The sequence below is a fragment of the Peromyscus maniculatus genome, chromosome 10 (assembly GCF_049852395.1).
Source record: "Peromyscus maniculatus bairdii isolate BWxNUB_F1_BW_parent chromosome 10, HU_Pman_BW_mat_3.1, whole genome shotgun sequence".
Lineage (NCBI taxonomy): Eukaryota > Metazoa > Chordata > Mammalia > Rodentia > Cricetidae > Peromyscus > Peromyscus maniculatus.
In genome coordinates this window covers 82,593,900-82,605,654 of record NC_134861.1, presented here as the reverse complement: position 1 = coordinate 82,605,654, position 11,755 = coordinate 82,593,900, and positions in this window count along the sequence as shown.

Here is an 11,755-nt window from a genome sequence, read left to right as displayed (position 1 = left end):
TCTTAGGCATATAAATTATTACCAGTAATATTTAATCAACTAATTTTTATGGAAGTTAAACATATATTACTTAAAAATATTAAGCACATATTCATTACAGAAAAATCTGACTTAAATTATCACTTAAGTTATAGAACACTTATCAAAATAAAATAGAAGCATTTAATTCAAGAATCTTAAAAATACCTTTTTAAAATAGAAAGAAATAACAAATTTTATTGTCATATCGCAGAAAAGAAATGAACAACATTTATTTACATCCCCATGGAAATATTTGCAATATTCTAGTTTTTTTTTTTTTTTTGGCATCTTCTATACAAATGTTAGGTACAAAACATTTATCTAAGTAAACTATCTTTAAATGCTACACGTATGAAGACTGATATGAAACATTGAGAAATGAAGTCACTGGCCTAAGGTCAGCTGTTTACATCCAGTCTTCTAATAGAAATCCCACACTGTTAATGTTAAATTGCCGGTTTTCTGGTTTCAGTGCCCCTTTTATTCCTTATATTAGAGAATGTATTTCTTTTGTGGAGGTTTTTTTTTTTTTTTTTTTTTTTTTTTTTTTTTTTTTTTTTTTATCAAGTGGAAGATAAATGCCAACCAGAGCTTACTTAAGCTACTTTTACGATTTTAGATGCTTCTTTAGAATGCAAAAACCTGTTTTCTATTTTGACTCCTCTAAGAACTGCTGCAGGAACAAACAATTAAAATGCTGTAGGTAAATGTTTAAGTCAAAGACTAATGTAAGTGTAATTTTCACCAAAGTGGATTGGCTTTATTATATGATTTATAGTTTTTTTTCTTTAGCAAAATTTCACTTAAGTTTCTTTCAATTTCTTTACTTGAAAAAAACAGTGAAATTTTCTCTTTCTCTTTCTCTTTTTTTTTTTTTTTTTTTTACTTTGGCTAAAAATTTAAGCTTCTTACTGAAAATAAACAGCACACTCACCAAGCTGGGGGTGTATGGGTAATAGCTCCACAGGTTCACAGTTTTCTGATAATGAGGAAGCAGCTTTACAAACTGAGGCCAGGTGATCTGGCGGAATTTTGTTCTGAGAAAAACACAGCTGACTCTCCCAATATCTCATGCATCAGAAAAGACCCGGACACAACCGAAGGAATAAAAACCTCGTGTGGATATATTCTTAATGGTACCACATGGGCCTAAGAGAAGGGCTGTTTATTCAAACACAAGTAGCTCAGAGGGTATGTATATTCGCTGATGAACTGGGGAGTGTAGGGAACCTGTGGTCAGTTCAGACCCAAAGGCTAAGATGCTGAAGGGAGAGAAACAAAAGGAAGTGAAAGGGAAACAGGTCCAGGAGCAGGAAGACAATCTGTTAATTTGCTAAGTGTCTCAGCTCAGCTTCTCTCCCAAGTGTGGCAGAAGAGCCCCTATTCAAGCTACTTGGTCCCTGGCTGTTAGCTATCTGGCAGAAGTAAATGAGTTAACATAAGGAAATCATACTGCACAGGGCGTTCACACAATTCAGGACTAATAAACATTCTTCTCATGTTCTGTTTGGAGTCGTCTCTGTAGACCCGGCCATGGATTATTATTATAGGGATTCAAGCTCCCGTTAAACTTAGTAACATCTTCTTCTAGGATCAGTTCCAGTTAACAAAATGCACTTATTTATTTATTTATTTATTTATTTATTTATTTATTTATTTATTTATTTATTTATTTATTGTGTAAGGTTAGGTGAGGAGAGTCTTTACCTGCTGAGCCTTCTTTCTAGCCCTTTAATTTTTATAAAGTGAGGCATCAATTTGATTTTGAGAATTATCACAGAATTCTTGCTGGCTGGGTATTGACTGGGGCAGAATCCTTATCCTGAGAGCCAGCTCTGCAGCGGCTTTGACAGCAGATGCAAGGAAGCCATGATAGTCCTTGTGTTCACTTTAACCTGAGCGTGGGGAGTGGAGTTGGAGGGGTGGGGAAGGACTGGAGCAGGAGGATTAATTTTTGAGTTTGAGTCTGGCTTGGGGTACCTAGTAAATTCCAAGACAGCTTTTTCTCTTTCTCAAAAACAAAACAAAACATCCCCCAAAATTTGCCATCAACAAAAAACTCAGTTTTCCCTAAAAATTTCTTTTGGTCATTAGGATTTCATTAGTGTTCAGGAGTGAAAGTTGGTTAAAATGACTGTATGGAAAGTTTACCATGGAGTCTTGGATGTTCTTTTCTTCTTCAGCCATCACAATATTTTGTTCAGAATAAAAACAGTTGTTTGAAATGCAAAAGAAATTTTCTGGAACACCATTTAATTAATTGAATAGAAAATACTTAACCTCAGTTGAGAACCTCAGTTGATTCCATGGGGGCTAAAATCAGCTTCACTTGGATAATCTACTGACAATTTTTGTCTGTATCACTGCTGGTGAGAGTTAGGGCTAATTATTTGAACAATTCAAGGCCATATCCCTACTACCAAATGTCACATTTTACAGAATTTATGGCTTTAAATATTATCAGACCGTGTTCTCTGAGCAAAATAGTTAACTAAAAATATGCATTACATCCAATTCAAATCCTTAATTTATCTTCCTTGTTATATCATTCTGAGGTTTTAAGCAGTGCAGGAAGGTAGAGGAAGAGGGGGTTAGAGGAGGGTGTGGAACAGGTGACTTTCCTGGGGTGTCTGGCAGAGCCCTCGTGCCTTTTCTTAGAAGTTCACTGTTTTATTGGAAGCCTCGAGTCCTAGGTTGGCAATGTTCAGATGAAGTATCCTTTCCAGGCACTGAAGAGGAAGACTGTAGGCTGTGCCTGAGGCCACAGGCTCACACCCAGCTGCACCTTCTCCCAGAACCCCCCACTCCCACCCCCTATTCTGCTCACTCAATTGGCTCATTCTGCAGCAGCAGGTATTTCTTGTATGTATGATTTACACTGTCTTTGACTCAGTCCAGAAAACAGTATTATAGAGACAGGAGAGAAGGCCCTATGTTAACCGCAGTCAAGGGGATTGAAAGTCCTGGCCTGGCTTTGGTATATTTTAAGATTGCATAGCTCCATGGAACCAAAATCCAACTGTACACTGTTTGAGAACATGGGGAGGACGGATGACCTATGCCAGAAATTCATTTCTATGTATGTGTTTATTTCTTACAAGAGTTTTATTTCTTTCTACTGGATACCATGAGGGATGGAGAGAGGTTGATTTAGTGGTAGAAGACTTGCCTAGTATACACACGCACAGACACACATACACATGCAGACACAGACACACATGCTTTATTGGATATTTTGTTACAATTAACAACACCTCATTTGATTCAACTAGTCATCCAATAGCAAGAAAAAGCAGTATTTCTCCATAAAGTGGCTGGTTATTTAGTATTTAAAGATACTGTTCGTCTCTCTAGATGAAGGGCTACAAGATTCCTTGAGAAGTAAAAATAGTAATAATAATATTAAGGGATCAATGATGAGGGGCATTGAGTCCTTACAGGTATGTTCTCAATATTTGTGGAATTAAAGATCCTTTTCATATGACAGGGGCAAAAGTGTAAGAGTAACAGGGATCAACTTCAGTAAAGCTTGTATCTTAAAAAAGAGTAAAATTTTGATTTAAAATAAAAAAGAAAAAGGGACTGAGGAAACTGTAAAACTTAGGTTCTGTGGATAGAAACCTTACATGAAAGGTCTTAGCTGAAAGACTTCAGCTTGGCTGAGAGATTCAGAATTAAGGGGTTTAGGAAATTTCACTAATATTTTAGTTATCTGTTGGAAACATGAGTCAAATACAGATCCTATAAAACCAATACACTACCCTATAAATAGTCATCTTTATTAAAGAAATAAATAAGGGTTAAACACACCATTCTCATGTGTTGATTGTACATAGTTTTCTCTTAGATATATATAGAGAAATTTCCAATAATGACTTAAAAAGAAATGTGAACTAACTTGTACCCTTCCTTTAATCATAGTTGTATGTATCCTCCAAATATGAAAGTATGTAAGGAGCAGAATATTTGCTAAATATGTATTTTAAATGAATGAATAATAAATGAATGAATGGATTCCTAGGCCTAATTTAGATAGTCAATAAAGTAACTCATTTTAATAAATTAAACTATATGTTTATGTTGAGCATAGGAACCGAAAACTAAATTGTAGAGCTGAGTGAAATGTGCACAACATTAACAATACTTTTTTTTTCTTTTTTTTTTTTTTTGGTTTTTCGAGACAGGGTTTCTCTGTGTAGCTTTGCACCTTTCCTGGAACTCACTCTGTAGACCAGGCTGGCCTCGAACTCACAGAGATCCACCTGCTTCTGCCTCCCGAGTGCTGGGATTAAAGGCATGCACCAACACCGCCTGGCCAATACTTTTAAAATAGAGTAATTTTAAGAAAAATGTAAAACAAATCTTAGCTTAAGTTGGAAATATATAAGAAAACAGCAACAGTAAGTTTACAGATTTGAAGGAATGAAAACCTAGAGGAAAAAAAATTTATTTCAGGGAATCATGTGGCTAGAGTTTTCTCCAGTCCCACTCAGACCCAAGTAAACACATAGACACTTATATTAATTAAAACTGTTTGGCCTAGTGGCTCAGGCTTCTTACTAGCTAGCTCTTACGCTTCAATTAACCCATAATTCTTATTTATGTTTAGCCTCATGGCTTGGTACCTCTTCCCAGTTCTGCCTTCACATCTTGCTTCTCATGATGGTGGCAGCTGGTAGCATCTCCTGACTCAGCCTTTCACTTCCCAGAATTCTCCTCTCTCCTTATCCCACCTACACTATACTTCCTACCTGGCTACTGGGCCAATTAGCATTTTATTTATTAATCAATCAGAGCAACACATTCACAACATTCCCAGCAGAATTATCTACTCAGAGAAGAACTGGATCAAACAGCCTTATCAATAATTGTACTTAAACTCTTAGTCCCTCACCCTCATCAGAAAAGCTTATTTTTAAAATGGACAGAGGTTAGTTAACACAAACACCCACAATTTGTTAAAGTGCAGAGGGTAAGTGACTTTAGGGTATTCTGCCCTAAATAAGGCATCTGTATTATCCCCACCCCCAAACAGTTCAGGGAACATTGAAAAAGAAAGAGCAGAAATTTGGTAAGAGCCAAAGGCCAGGAAGAATTTCCGTAAAATAGTGTCTTCTAGACATGACGGGGATATTATACCTACAAACCGACAGCAGCTGTGGCTGCCTATACAAGGCTTGACAAGATCAAGCCAATCAACATTTGAGCAGGAAGGGAAGAGGGGATCAGGAGGCCACACCCCTAGCTGAGCAGTTGAGATGGCTGTTGAAAGAGGGAGGAGTCAGTTTTTTTTCAGTTATATAGTGAATGGTGGTTACCATGTTCCAGCAAATGGCCCTACATCCATGAATACAAGGGAAGCCCTAATCAGACTCAGTGGGTTATAAACATACAAACAAAACACAAGGACATGAAACTGGCAGATATGAAGGGTGCAGTGGTCTGAGAGTAGGAGGGAGAGGATTGAGGAATACATATTATCAATGTACATTGTATACATGCATGAAATTCTTAATGAATACAAACGTTTTTAAAAACAAGAAAAACAATATTAGCTTGCTCTTTATGACTTTCTCAGCCTGCTTTCCTATAGAACCCAGGATCACCAGCCCAGGGATGGCACTTCTCACAGTAGTCTACACCCTCTCACATCAATCAGTAATTAAGAAAATGTACAACAAGGTGGTCAACTGAGTGGGACATTTTCTCTGTTGAGGTTTCCTCTTTCCAATTGACTCTAGCTTAGGTCAAGTTGACACAAGCTAGCCAATATACAAACCAATGCATAAGCTATTTTTCAGGCACTGGATAATAAATTCAGTGTGAGTGTATTAGTATAGGAAGAGTGACCAAGATCCTGTTGAACAATCGATTTTTCAGAGTTACTCTGTGTAAATAGAACCTTCATGCTGGATTAAAGCTGCAAAAATTTTAACTTATCCTAGTAGTGAATTAGGAATACACATTAAATGCAACAACAAATTCAAGTTAAAATTGCAGATGCATTTAGTCACACATTTAAATGATTTGCTGTTGTATACTGTTTCCAAATCTATCCTATTAATCATTTTCTCAAAAGCAGCCTAGTACACTGTGGCACATCCTAATTTTGGAACAAGGGTCCTCCTAAATTAGTGATTTTGGTTGTTGGAAGGAATAAAATATGTATGTATCTCCTCTTTAAAAATGAATGAAATACAAGTACAATTTTTTCTTTTCATTTTTTTAATTAAGAACTTTTTTAATTTATTTTACATATCAAAGATCCCCCTTTCCCCTCCTCTTTCTCTTCCTTCTGCCCCTCCAGCCTCCTCCTCCCATTCCACCCCCATTCCCTTCTACAAGAAGAGAAGGCCTCCCATGTGGAGGTACATTTAATAGAGGCTGTGCAAGGTGTCCCATCATAGAAGTGGGCTCCAAAAGGCCTGCTTATGCACCAGGGATGGATCCTGATCCTATTGCCTACTGCCTACTGCCAGGGGGGCCCTTTAAGTATATCATGCTACACAATTGTCTCACTATGCAGAGGGCCTAGTCAAGTTCCATGCAGGCTCCACAGCTGTTGATCTAAATTTCATGAGTTCCCACTAGTTTAGTTTGGTTGTCTCTGTAGGTTTCCCCATCATAATCTTGATGCCCCTTGTTCATAGAATCCCTCTTCTCTCTTTTCAACTGAGCATTTTTTTTTATAATCTTGCAAAACAGTGGTGATATAATGTGATGGACTAATAACAAGAAATCCTTCCAGTTATCCATAACTTTTACACTGTGGTTCACAGAAGAGTGCAATTATGCCTTATGAGGAACTTCACATATACTCATAATATGTAAATAAATGTACCACCATTTTTCATAGTCCTAGGTTTTAAAAGCTGCTTATTGAGTGGCAAATAGATAAAACATATATGCATTTAAGTTGTGTATCATTAATGAAGAAATAGTGGTTTGCACACTCAGGTCCATTCTCTGGTTATATTGCTACAAAATAAATAATATTATTCCAAATAAAAATGTAAGCAGTGAAAGCAAAATAAAAATAATCTCCTAATTATAATTGATGTGATTTTGACTTGGTTGCTGAGAAATGATATCAGATTCCTTTAAAGTGAAATAATATTCCTTGATTATATTTTATGGGGATAGAGCTAGGTTATTCATCATATGGCACTAAAATGTCTCTATCATCTCTGACACATGGTGAGCATTTGAATGACAGCATTTTCTGTGGCTCTGGGTGAGCTAGAGTTCTTAGTCCAGGGTGAACCACTGGCCTCCTCTCACCTTGCTTATAACACTCCACATGTGTACTATATTTCCTGGCATATATAACTGAAGTATAGATACATGTTCTCATAAAAGGGGAAATAATGTTAGGATCTTTGGCAGTGTCTGCTAGTACAAGTCTACTTTTTGAACTCTTAAAAGTTCATATTGGTGGCCTGCTCTTACCTTATATTTCTTACAATGCTGTCATTTAAATTCTGTGGATTCTCTATATTTATTACTTACAATTGAGGGTGAAGAACATATACAACTGTATATGACATCTTGTTATACACATATTTATTGAGTATAAAAACAGATAAAACATGCATTTAAATTGTATCTCATCAATAAAGCAATAAAAATAAAAGTTACAAGATACTGTTTTTATAATAAAATGCTTTACCTCTCTAGCCAAGACCTATTCTCTATTTTCCATGGGAAAGAAAAGAAAAAAGTGTTAATCAGTTTATGTTCTGATTGAAGACCAAGAAGGATTCATTTTTTTCTAATGAAACAAGAAGCTAGGCTACCACTGCCTTATAGTTCCTCACATCATGATTCTTCTAATTTCTCTTACAGCAAAGAGTGTTTAGAAAACAAGGCAATATGAGCAAATACTGAAAGCATACACAGTAAACTTAAGTGAAATTTCTATTACTGATAATTATTGTTGTATTAAGACTATACAGTAAGTTTGTTTAAAACTTAATTTATTTTTTCTCCTTTTATGGCAAATAGATTTTTCCCCCACAAATAGTATATCTAGATTATGGTTTCCCCTCCTTCTTCTTCTCTCCGTTTCACTACTATCTTTCTTTCTAAATTACAATTTGGGGGTGTTTTAACACTAATTACTTCATGCATTTTAATATTTTACTTCTTGCTCCCCTAATAAAGAACTTACCAGAGTGTGAGTGAAAGGGAAGAAATGGTTCACAATATAATCCCATGGATACCTAGCAATGTGATATTGGTCAAGACCCTTGAGGGCTTGGGGCATTTTGAATTTCTGAACAGGCTGGTAGCATTTGTTCTAGAGAGAGGGAAATATTTAAAAAATTAAGACAGAAGAAAAATGTCAGAAGGAAACAAAAATGCAAAAATAGAAATTAGAAATTGTGCAGGAGAAAAAGAATATATTTTATTTTGTTGTGATTTTGATGCTTAAAAGCTTTTTGTTTCAGTATAGAAAAGAATGTGTTGGCTGGCAGGAAAACTCTAGCTACAAATGGTGGGGGAGACACTGCCAGCCACCACCAGGACAAACACCATGTAAAGATGCCGGTAAGCCATGAGCCACGTTGCAAGGTATAGATTTATAAAAATGGCTTAATTTAAGATATAAGAACAGTTAACAAAAAGCCTGCCACGGCCATACAGTTTATAAGTAATATAAGGGTCTGAGTGATTATTTTATACATGGATTGTGGGACTGCGGGGCTTGATGGGGCCTGGAGAGAAGCCCTCCAGCAACAATGTAATTTTTTTTCCCGGAGACAGGGTTTCTCTGTGTAGCTTTGCACCTTTCCTGGAACTTATTCTGTAGCCCAGGCTGGCCTTGAACTCATTGGTATCCCCCTGACTCTGCCTCCCGAGTGCTGGGATTAAAGGCATGCACCACCCCCGCCCAGCCTGTATGTAATTTATAATAGACAAAACTGAATTTTTAATAAGACCACCAGTAAGTCTTAGATCCCCTTATCTGTTATTCTACTTATAAAATCTATTTCTCCAAAAGCTTAAATATTTTCTTTCTAAAACAGATGTGATAGCTAATTATGTTCAACTAAAATATATTTGTGTTTTTTTGTATTATCTAAGATTTAGAATATTTTTGTAGACTCTAGAGCCTCTAAATATCTTCCAGGTAGTTTTATTTCCCCTATGATTTTGGCAATATATATTTCCATATTCACAATGTTTCCAGAGGACATCAGGAAACATCATGGTTCCTTCATTTCAGAATTTCCTTCAAATTTTTCGTCACGGCACTTCTTGGTCTCCAGAACCCTGGACTCTGCTTTGAATGCATCTGTGTAAAGATTTCCCACATACTTGATAAAAGGGATCCCAGTTCTTCACACTTGCAATCACAAATCTACTATCAATAACTAGTTTGAAAATATGATTTACATGATTTACTTTATAGGTTTGATACCTTTTTACTGCTCAGAAGTGTCAGGAATTATTTTAGTCTTCTTGAATAAAACATGATTCTGAAACCTACACTAAGACAGGACATAGCTAATATAATCATGGAAAGAAAATGCTATAAGTCATAAGGAAAGGGCTTGGAGAAGATAAATTCATTAGCATATAAATAAACAGGATGAGGAAAAGAATTCTTAATACATGGGAAGGCTAATGTTATTTCACTGGGTGTGTATAGACCCACTTCAAGGCTTCAACTGCATTAGCACTTAACATTTTACAGAGATGATGATGTTTGCAGTTCATTGAGAAAGTTATAACCAAAAATATTCTTGCAAATATGTGCACCAATCAATTGAGCTAAAAACAGATGTATTGATTACATTAGGAAGACTAATATTTGATTATTGAATATGGACCCATTAGAAATGCTTGAAATCTTTCATTACCTTTTGAGTCTGAGTGGAAGTAGTCTTTTGCAGGAAAAACACTATAGTGAATTAGTTAATGTGAGTTGTATAGAATAAGTTAGGTTACATATATCTGATGTAACTGTTTATTGTATTATAATATAAAAGTAACAGTAAACGTAAACTTAAGTTTTGGTACATTCTGAGGCTTATGAGTACAATTTAAGTTTGAAAATCAAAAATGTTGTTCTATTTATCTCCTTCCCTTGTAAGAACCAGAGGATCAGGATTTTGATGAATGCTTAGTAAAGAGAAAACAAACAAAGAAACAACTGTATGTAACAGGATTATATGTTCTCTAAGAGTATACTTACATACTGATATCTTATAATAATATTTCAGTTGAAATATAGAATAAATATTTAAAAGTTAGAGTACCAGTATGTGGTGATATTTTATTTGGGCTTTAATAAATAAAGCTTGCCTGGAGACCAGAGGGAATAGCAAGCCATTTTAAGTAAACAAAGAAGTCAGGCAGCGGTAGCACATGCCCTTAATCCTACCACTTAGCAGGCAGAATCTCTGTGTGTTCAAGGCCACACTAGGGAACAGAGCCAAGTGTGGTGACACACACCTTTATTCCCAGTACCAATAGAGGTCTGTAGGTCTGTACAGACAGACAGAAAGTGACAGAGCTGTGTAGGAAGATGAAGTGATATACCTAGACATAGAGCAAATCAGATGGCCAAACAGCAAGGCATATAGACGTGGGTAGACAGGAAGTAACTCGCATTTGGAAACTGCAGAGTTGGTGAGGTAAGGTTGGCTGGTGGCTTTCCCAATTTCCCTGATTATTGGTGAAATTATTAAGGCCACTCCACGTAGTTAAAAGGGAGGTTTATTTTGTGGGGTAACTTACAAGCGAATGGATAGTTTACAGAGTCTGGGAAAGGCATAGGGCAGTCCGGCGGTGTTCTCTGGAGAACTCTGCTTGCTCTACCTCCAGTGTCCAGGGTCCAGGAACCAAGAGAGCTGGCACATACAGATCTGGGGTCTTCAGGGTCCTCTCTCGGCCCCCTTGTAGGCGTGACAGTTACGGAAGCCTCAGTAGGAGTTGTAACTTCCAGATCAAAGCTGGAATGGCTACCCACTACATCTGATCTCTCTAAGGCTTTCCCCTCCTGTATTTGACTCCGTGGTTTTGATTTAATAAGACCATTTGGAAATTTATCTACATGAGTAGTTTGTGTGAATAAAAATATCACGCACGGGGGCAGAAGTATTCATTTTTATAGTAAAAGAAAAGCAAAACTCTTAATCTTATTACGTGTTTGGGAATATAGTTGGTGACTCGGTGTCACTGTCGTTATCCAACACAGGACTTACGTAGACATATTACCGGGAAATTCGTTAGAGTTGCTTCTTTTATTTAAAGTCAAACAAAGCTGATAATGAATAGCAATTTGAGTGAGGATCTGTCCCAAGGCCTAGGAATAAATAACGTAAGTGTTTGCTTTGCTGACATTGCCCATGTTTTCGCCTTTTTGCTTTTCTGTTGTTTTACTCTCTTTTCCATATCACTATAGGGAGACAAAATAGGGCTTCAGTACTTACATGTAAATTTTAAACTCAGAGAACAGTATTTGCTAATATTAGAACATTGCCCCTAGACACACATGGCTTTTCCAGTAATCAGATTCAGAGAAAATCAGGGAGAAAGGTTTTCTGATTTCACTAGAAGATAGGAGAGTAGGGAAGTCATGTGATGATGTGTTGATGCACCTGGACTCAAGTCAGGAAACAGCAACTTCATTCCAGTCATTTCTACATGAAGAGTACTGTGTCCACTTATTGGCTCATTGCTTTACTGTGCAACCCTTGTTGAATTTGATTATGGCCAAATACAT